Source organism: Grampus griseus (genome assembly GCF_964374135.1).
Source record: "Grampus griseus genome assembly, chromosome: 16".
NCBI lineage: Eukaryota > Metazoa > Chordata > Mammalia > Artiodactyla > Delphinidae > Grampus > Grampus griseus.
Genome location: NC_139010.1, coordinates 38,583,323 through 38,593,602, shown reverse-complemented (window position 1 = coordinate 38,593,602; position 10,280 = coordinate 38,583,323).

Sequence of the window (10,280 nt, the reverse complement as noted above, 5' to 3'; positions counted from 1 at the left end):
CATAACCTGAAAAATAAATACCTACTATAGAGGGTGGTTATGAAGAATGAATGAATAAAATAATGTAAGTAAAGTATGTACTTTGTGTAGACAGTTTTCAAGGGATGGTATTTGGTCAGCGGCTCAATATATATATATGTTTTTTATTAGAGTATAATTGCTTTACAATGTTGTGGTAGTTTCTGCTGTACAATGAAGTGAATCAGATATATGTACACATATATCCCCTCCCTCTTGGACCTCCTTCCCATCGCTCCCACCCTACCCATCTAGGTCATCACACAGCACCGAGCTGAGCTCCCTGTGCCCTACTGCAGGTTCCCACTAGCTATCTATTTTACACATGGTAGTGTATTTATGTCAAACCTAATCTCCCAAATCATCCCACCCTCCCCTTCCCCCTCTGTGTCCACATGTCCATTCTTTATGTCTGCGTGGGTCATTTGTAGAGATGTGGCTCAATATCTTTTTATATAAATTCTTTTTTTCTACCATGTCCAACAGTAAACACACATACACATGTATACATATACACTCACTTAAGAGGGGTAGATGCCCAGAAAATAAGGCCAGGTAAACAAACTCTGAGTTACAAGTTTGGCCCACGGAGAACTCAAAGCGGGTGGCAATCTTGTATCATTTGAGATTCTTGATTACAAATGGCAGATACCCACCCAAACTTGCTTAAGTACAAATGGGAATTTGTAGACTCACCTAAGAGAAAAGTTCAACAGTGTTCTGGCTTCAGACATGGTCTGATTCAACTGTCACCAGGACCCAATATTTCTCTCCCTCTGATCTCTGGTCACCACAACTCCAAGATGATCCTGTTCTCATCGGGCTCTTTTCTAATCATGCAAGATTCCTGCGTTATATTCAAGGCGTTCGGGAAGAGCACCTGTCTCTCTCCCACCATTGTGAGGAAAAATGGGTTACATCTCATTGGCCCTGATCATCCCTGTGCCTGTGTCTTTCTGAACCCATCACTGCACCCAGGAGAGGGAACTGCAGAGGAATCAAGGCCAGCTCCAAAACAGAGGGTGGGGTCAACCACACCTGAGCCATCAGCACTGAGACAACGCACACAGGGTACCATTTTAGCAGAAGAAGGATGAAGGATGCTGTGTTACAACAACCCCAGGTATCCTCCCTGAGCCTTTTTCTCTCTTTCCCCTAAATCCACTACCAGCACCCAGGCCTTGGAGCTTTACCACTCCCACAACAATTAAGGCTGGTCCAGGGACTTCCCTGGTGGTGCAGTGGTTAAGAATCTGCCTGCCAATGCACGGGACACGGGTTTGAGCCCTGGTCCGGGAAGATCCCACATGCCGTGGAGCAACTAAGCCCTTGCGCCACAACTGCTGAGCCTGCTCTCTAGAGGCCGCGTGCCACAACTACTGAAGCCCGTGCACCTAGAGCCCATGCTCTGCGACAAGAGAAGCCACCGCAATGAGAAGCCCGTGCACCGCAACGAAGAGTAGCCCCCACTTGCCGCAAACTAGAGAAAGCCCACGTGCAGCAATGAAGACTCAACGCAGCCAAAAATAAATAAATTAAATTAATTAATTTAAAAAAAAAGATTAAGGCTGGTCCAGGGAAGACCAAAGTCAGCCAGTAAGGAGAAGTGGCAAGACCATCTACCTGAGGCCACAGCTGCAAGGTTTGTGAAGCAGGAGAAAGGATGCAGCTCGTCAAAGGTGAGCCCTGCTCAGCTCCCCACTCTAGTCTCACCAAAGTAATCAACAAGAAAATGATTGTGTTTCAGTCAACTCTTGCTGCCTACAGAATCTCTTGGGCAGTAAGCATTTATATCACCCTTCCATGTCTGCGCCTTGGCTGGGGTAGGTTGGCATAAGCTGACCTAGTTGATTCCAGGCTCCCAGACCGGTTTGGATCTGCTCCACAGATCTCTCATCAGTCTGGAACCAGCAGCTCCCTGGGTCGTGCTCTTCTCACCTCAATGGCAGAAGCACAAGAGAGCAAGGCAAGTCCAGCCTTTGCTCGCCTCATCTCCGCTAACGTGCTATTGGCCCAAGCAAGTAACAAGGCCAAGCTGAAGGTCAAGTAGAAGGGAGGTGAGTTTCCCCACTGTGTGCAAGAATGAGGAAGTACAATTCCAATACAGGGAAAAGAGGACTTGGGACGGATAATTTAATCTGCCACAGAAGGTACCCAAAGAATAACCTTCCCCACAGGCTCAGCACTTTTACTGATTTGCTCTGTATAGTGAACGCTCAGCCTTGAGCCCTAAAGTCCAATAAGATAGCCTTGTCCCTCATCACATGATCCATTTGGAGGGGGGAAAGGAGTAAGATATGAGAGAGCCCTGAGCTCTCTATGGAGGCCACACCTGGAATGGAGCAACAGTCAACAGAGATTTCTTCTCTTCTGTCCACTGCCCTCATGCCCTCAACAGTCTTGATTTGAAACTGAGCAGGAATCTGTGGGGCCCTCCTGGGTATAAAAGCCTTTCTGTGCTCCCCATTTCTTTCTTTCTTTCTTTTTTTTGGCTGCATGGGGTCTTAGTTGCAGCATGTAGGATCTTTAGTGGTGGCATGGCATGTGGACTCTTTGTTGCGGCATGCGGACGCTTGCGGGATCTAGTTCCCGGACCATGGATTGAACCCGGGCCCCCTGTATTGGGAGCGTGGAGTCTTACCCACTGGAGAACCAGGGAAGTACCCCCCATTTCTTGCTTGTAGGAAAAAGGCTTCAGACCTTCCCTGAGTTCCAAAGAGCAGATTCAAACAGTTACTAATTAGGAAAATGAGGGAATGCAGAAACAAATTCCTGCAGTCAAGAAACAATAGTGCAGGGACTTCCCTGGTGGTCCAGTGGTTGAGACTTCGCCTTCCAATGCAGGGGGTGCGGGTTCGATCCCTGGTCGGGGAGTTAGGATCCCACATGCCTCGTGGCCAGGGAACCGAAACATAAAACAGAGGCAATGTTGTAACAAATTCAATAAAGACTTTGGAAATGGTCCACATCAAAAAAAAAAAAAAAATCTATAAAAAAAAAAGAAACAATAGTGCAGCTTGGGGCAGGGTCCTGGCTCCTCCTTGGGGAGGGTGGGGGATATGAATAGCAATTTGATACAAATCTTTGAGTTCTTCTACAGGAACTAAGGCTCCCACCCAAGCGGAGGATGGTGACTACATGCTGAGCGTAAGCACTTGGACCCCAGGCTGGTCAGAACTAGATAGAAAGCTGATGACTGAGATTCCTGGAACATCACCCTGTTAGCTCACCACCAGCAAGTCAGTAGAAAGTCACATACCCTGCAGCCCTCCCCCAAATTTGCTTTTAAAACTCTTTCCTGAAAACCATCGAGGACGTTAGGCTTTTTGAGCCAGTTCTCCTTGCCTGGCCCTTGCAATAAACCTTTCTCTGCTCCAAAATCCAACATCTCAGCTTGTTTGGCCTCACTGTGCATTGGGCACACAAACTTGGGTTCAACAACAGATTCAGTCTTCAGAAAAGCCCGGCCCAAGTAATGCATCTGAAAATCTGAGCTAGAGTTAAGTCTTCCCGTCTCCCATAGCCAGGGCCAGCCTCAGGCAACCCCCTGATCTCTGAGACAGTGTTGTGGTCAGCATCTTCTACTCTCTCACCTTGCCTACTGCAGCCTTCTGAGGTCAGAGCATAAGGAGAGAGGAAAGGAAGAGTAGGGAACGTCCTTTCTTTTTTTTTTTTTTTTTTTTGCGGTACACGGGCCTCTCACTGTTGTGGCCTCTCCCGTTGCGGAGCACAGGCTCCGGACGCACAGGCTCAGTGGCCATGGCTCATGGGCCCAGCCGCTCTGCGGCATGTGGGATCTTCCCGGACCGGGGCACGAACCCATGTCCCCTGCATCGGCAGGCGGACTCTCAATGACTGCACCACCAGGGAAGCCCCCAACAAATGAATCAGAAGCCACTTGCTCACTTCTCAGCCCCTAGAAAGTTTCCCGCCTACTTCCTTCTGCTGCAGCCCCATCACCCCAGCTCTTCCGTTCATGTGGCCCACATCCGATCATGGGAATTATGCACACAGCCCGCATCCTGACAAGCCCCAGGAGCCCCAGTGGTAATTCCCTGTCACTCAGACCCACATTCCCACCACAAGTGGCACATCTAGTCCCCGAGATCCGCAGCTCTTTGACCCTCATTAGAGGGAGGGCAGCTACTTCCCACCACAGCAGCAGATTGCTCGGGCCTCTGGCTCTCTCTCCACCATCTCAAGCCAGAAGCCACAATTGCCTGTGCGCACCAACCACCAGTTCATTTCCTCCCAAAGCGAGCTCTCAGAGTGGTCCTGTTGAAGCCGAAGCTCCCTGGGCTGGAGGGGAGGGTGTAGCTTCCCCCCTGCCCCGCTTGCCGAGGGTCCCACGTCACAGCCCAGCCTTCCCCATGGCATCTCCCAAGTCCTCTCTCTCCTCCACTCTCCCAGCCTTTTCTTTCCCACTATGGGCCAGTCATCTAGCTGGTTCTCAGCCGCCTTTGAAAATCGACATCATCGTCTACCCCCACCCTTTGGAGTTCGATTGCTAACTTCTTAGTATCTCAGCCAAAATGTCAATTTAACAACTTGAAATATCAAAAGAAAAAAAATTTTTCCCAGCAGCCCCCTGGAAGATGTCTTCATGGATCTCACTGGCTAAAACACAATCCTATGGCCACCCCTAGCTGCAAAGAGGGCTGGCCAAGTCAGAATGTAGCAAAGGGAGATGTGGGTGTCAGGAATGGCTCAGACCCTCCAGATGCATCCCTGGGGGCCAAGCACACTGCTGCCTCTAACAAAATCTGGGTTCCACTGTGAGCATCGGAGAAGCTGGAGGAAGGGTTGGGGTGGGTGTTGAAGGCTAAGTAGTAAATTAACTGTTGTTTGTCACAAATGGCCCTGGTTGATAAGACCCTACACTCGAGTGGCCAACAATCCTTGGGACAGCTGCCTGGTCAGAGGTGACAATTCAGAAAGGGCAAGCCTTGCATTGATCCCTGATTTCTGCTCTGAGGGGCAGCCTTGGTGGTCAAGGAACCCGGAGCTAGAACAGCTAATCAAACCTGGCCAGCCACTCCCTAGCCTCCTCTCCTCAATGTCCCGCACTTTCCACCTGAGTAAAATGGGAATAAGAGCTTCACAGAGCTTGCTGTCCCCACCTCCCATTCACTTCCTGCCTTGGCTAACAATTAGTTAAGAGTCTTAGTTGCAAATATCAGAAATCAACTCATACTGGCTTAAGAAAAAAAAAAAAAAGGTAATTTATTGCACCACCCGGGATAAATGGCCTCCGGCACAGCAGGACCAAGAGCGAGACAGCTTCCTCAGGCTTCCCACGCTGCTCTGAGCTCTTGTCTCACACACACTCCTCCACACGGGCGCTCCCAACATCCCCAGACTCAGCTCCTGCAGCTCAACAACTCCCACCAATAAAGGGAGTGATTCCACAAAAATTCCAGGATTGATTCTGATTAGGTCATGACCCCACCCTGAACCTATCGCTGTGGTCTGGGTCATGTGCAAAGCTCCAGAAAAGAAGCAGGGGGGAAAGGGAAGAGATCGGCTTCTATCAGCTACTACGTGGACAAGGAGAGGAGAGAGTCGTTCCCGAGAAAGAAGAGGCAGGACACCGTTGCCAGGAGAGGAAAAATGCTGCCAACAGGGAACAGGAAGCAGGGAGAACTGGGCAGGGGAACAGAGAACATCCCTGGGAGGCAGGAGTGAGCCGTGGGCCCTGGGCTGCACCCTGGGACCCTGGGTGGTCCTCCATAGGATGGCACACATTTGAAGCCAGCGTGGTGGAGTAGGAGAGAAGGAGGGGACTTCTGACCTGACAAGGACAGATGCTCCCTCCAAGCTCCTCAGCAGAAGGGGTTATGGGAAATTCAGGTTATGGGAAATTTATTAGGGTGGCTGAGGCCACCCTAATAAAACCAGAGAAAAGCGATGATGCTGGTGGGGGAAACCCTTCTCCATCTCACAAAGAGGGACCTGGGGTGACTGGGCTGGAGTTGACATAAATGTCAGAAACACAGTCTTCCACACGTTTCTCAGCGTGTCCTTTATCCTGCTCTGGCCTCTCTGTTCCTAAGTGATGACAGATGACACTTCTTTAGACAGGGCTGATTCTTAAGGTTAATTGAAAGTGGCCTTTTGCGTGAATCATCCATTGCACTGAATTATTAATCACCTGCAGACATTTGCAGGCTTTTAAACACTTGGACTTCCTGCAACCCTCCTTGGAAATGCTTTTTCCAGTGGAAATATGACTTCCTTTTGGCCACGGAAAACAGAAACATTGCCTGCTGCTGTTTCCAGATTTCCCACCTCCCAGGGGCCCAGTAAGGAGCAAGATCTGAAAACAGGAAGCAGGGCCGGGGCTGCAGGCAGACTCAGAGCCCATTCTTTTCTGCGGAGTTGGCTCCAGGCCAGCCTGGTCTCAGAGCCTCCACGGGACAGTGGACAGAGGGAGACTGACCACAGTGCCTGTGGCTGTTGGCCTTGTTCATGGTCATCTCCACAGCAAATGGTGTCCAGGGGCCTTGCATGGGCCCTTCAGCGGGTCAGTGGGGAGGAAGGAATGAGGAGGGCCAGGTGTCAGGTCCAGCTCCACCAATTACTGGGTGGGCCATGGAACCTCTTTGATTTGGTTTCCTCGTCTGAAAAGGTGGTCCCTGCTGGACAGGCTGACACAAGGCAGGGCTCAGTGGGATCATGTACACCAAGCCTGCATCATGGGACTTCCCTGGTGGTCCAGTGGGTAAGGCTCTGCACTCCCAATGCAGGGGGCCTGGGTTCGATCCCTGGCCAGGGAACTAGATCCCACATGCATGTCACAACTAAGAAGTACACATGCCGCAAGTAAAGATCCCACATGCCGCAACCTAAGATCTGGAGCAGCCTAAATCAATAAATGTTAAATTAAAAAAAAGCCTGCATCATGATAACCAGAACATAAGGAGCAACAAGGAAGGTGGATTTCCCTCCTGCCATCTGCTCTCATTTTCTAGTGGAAGAAGAAAGACTCAGAACTCAGTGGGCTGGCTGGACATGTAAGGGGCTTGCAGATAGAGCTGGCAAAGTAAGTGCAAGCCCCAGCAGCTGGTGTCCAGGGCTAGGTCAAGGAGCTCCTATCAGACCCCGAAGGGTAAGCCCAAGATGTGTGATCCATGGACAATGGTGGCAGAAGCCAGGAAGCAGCTCAGCCTGAGGGCACAAGCTCTTCATCCACCATTCAGCACAGCCTTGGCCGGGAGGTAGATATTGGGAACGCTGAGATAAATAAGACATGGCCCTCTGCCTTCATGGAGGTTCTGGTCTGCCAGGCAGAGTGAGCTGGGGTATCAGTCACAGACACAGACTCCTATAAAGCAACATGGTAGCTGCAGGTACAGTGAGGACAAGGAAAGGGTGATGAAGGGCTTCCTGGAGGAGGAGGAGATACTAGAGTCTCATCCTGAAGGATGAGCAGTGAAGAAGGAGAGGGGGCCCCTGGATATCTCAGGCAGGGAGAGGGCAGCATAATGAAAAGGCCCCTGGTGCATTGGCAGAGCTGTCAGAAGTATTTCCACCAGTCTGGGCCCTGAGCATTGCAGAGGGACGGGGGGATATGGGGTGTCCCGGTGGGTGAGAATGGGGAGAGAAGCCTGGAAGAAATAAGCTGGGGCAGGGGTATAGGATCGAATCTAAACTACAGAGACAAAGTTGATGAGGGGAGGCATGACGGAGACCTGGGCCAGGTTCTTGATGGTGATGGAGATGGATGGAGGAGGAAGAGGCAGGACTTGGTGACTGCTTGGGTGCGAGTGGTGGTGACTGCTTGGTTATGAGTGGTGAGGGAAGGAGGCCAGGGAGGAAGATGGCGCCCTGGGAAGGCACAGCGCAGGGCTGGGGGAGGATGGGCAGCTCCGGGCCTGGCACTTCCTGACTGGCCACAGGCATTGCCTTTTCCAGGAGTACCCACTTCCCCACCCCACACCCAGAAGGGCCCCAGGGCAGCTCAGGCCCAACTGTGGAAGTGGCTGGGTATGAATGTGTGCCATGCCCATCAGGGAGGAGTGGTCAGGCAGACAGGACAGTCGCGAGTCAGGGGGGGAGGGGTCTGCTGTGGTAATGAGGGGTCATGGTGGCTGGAGGATTGCCATCTGGGGGCACATGGGCCTTGCTAGCTGCCTGGTCCCAGCTTAGGAGCAAGCTGAGAGCTCCGGGCAGCAGGAGGAAGGAGAATATAAACCATCTCTCCCAGAGGGCTGCCCAGACACTGTGCTCAGCACAACAAAAGCTCCAAAGATGTCCACTCCCTAGTTCCTGGAACCCGGGAACAGGTTACTTTGTAAGGCAAAAGGGACTTTGTAAATATGATTAAGTTAAGCACCTTGAGATGCAACATCACTAATTATTAGAGAAATGCAAATCAAAACTACAATGTTGGGGGCTTCCCTGGTGGCGCAGTGGTTAAGAATCCACCTGCCAATGCAGGCGACATGGGTTCAAGCCCTGGTCCGGGAAAATCCCACATGCTGCGCAGCAACTAAGCCCTTGTGTCACAACTACTGAACCTGCACTCTAGAGCCCGAGAATCACAACTACTGAAGCCCGCGCACCTAGAGACCATGCTCCGCAACAAGAGAAGCCACCACAATGAGAAGCCTGCGCACTGCAATGAAGAGTAGCCCCCGCTCGCCACTAAAGAAAGCCCACACGCAGCAATGATTACCCAATGCAGCCAAAAATAAATTAATTAATTTAAAACCATATGGTAATTAATTACCATATGACCCAGCAATCCCACTACTGGGCATATACCCAGAGAAAACCATGATTCAAAAAGACACATGCACCCCAACGTTCATTGCAGCACTATTTACAATAGCCAGGTCCTGAAAGCAACCTAAATGCCCATTAACAGACGAATGGATAAAGAAGATGTGGTACATATATACAATGGGATATTACTCAGCCATAAAAAAGAACGAAAGTGGGTCATTTGTAGAGACATGGATGGACCTAGAGACTGTCATACAGAGTGAAGTAAGTCAGAAAGAGAAAAACAAATATCGTATATTAACGTATATACGTGGAATCTAGAAAAATGGTACAGATGAACCTGTTTGCAAGGCAAAAATAGAGACACAGACGTAGAGAACAAATGTATGGACACCAAGGGGGGAAAAGGGGGATGGGATTGACATATATACGCTAATATGTATAAAATAGATATAAAATGAGAACCTGCTGTATAGCACAGGGAACTCCACTTTGCTGTACAGTAGAAACTAAAACAACATTGTAAAACAACTATTTCCCAATTTAAAAAAAAAAAAAGGACCTTGAGATGGAGAGATTATCCTGGATTATCTGGGTGGGCCCCATGTAATCACAAAGGTTCTTATAAGAAAGAAGGGGACTTCCCTGGTGGTCCAGCGGTTAAGAATCCACGCTTCCACTGCAGGGGGTGCAGGTTCGATCCCTGGTCAGGGAACTAAGATCCTGCAAGCCATGCAGTAAAGCCAAAAAAAAAAAAGAAAGAGGGAGACAGCACCTTTGGTCAATTAATCTGTGACAAAGGAGGCAAGAATATACAATGGAGAAAAGACAGCCTCTTCAATAAGTGATGCTGGGAAAACTGGACGGGTACATGTAAAAGAATGAAATTAGAACATTCTCTAACACCATACACAAAAATAAACTCAGAATGGATCAAGGACTTAAATGTAAGGCTGGACACTATAAAACTCTTAGAGGAAAACACAGGCAGAACACCCTTTGACATTAATTGCAGCAATATCTTTGCGATCCACCTCCTAGAGTAATGAAAATAAAAACAAAAATAAACAAATGGGACCTAATTAAACTCAAAAGCTTTTGCACAGCAAAGGACACCATAAACAAAACAAAAAGACAACCCACAGAACGGGAGAAAATATTTGCAAACAAACTAACCGATGAGGGTTTAATCTCCAAAATATACAAACAGCTCATGCAGCTCTATGTCAAAAAAATAAATAAATAAACAACCCAATCAAAAATTGAGCAGAGGGCTTCCCTGGTGGCGCAGTGGTTGAGAGTCCGCCTGCCAATGCAGGGGACACGGGTTCGTGCCCCGGTCCGGGAAGATCCCACATGCCGCGGAGCGGCTGGGCCCGTGAGCCATGGTCGCTGGGCCTGTGCGTCCGGAGCCTGTACTCCGCAACGGGAGAGGCCACAGAAGTGAGAGGCCTGCCTACTGCAAAAAACAAAACAAAACAAAAAAACAAAAAATTGAGCAGAAGATCTAAATAGACATTTCTCCAAAGAAGACA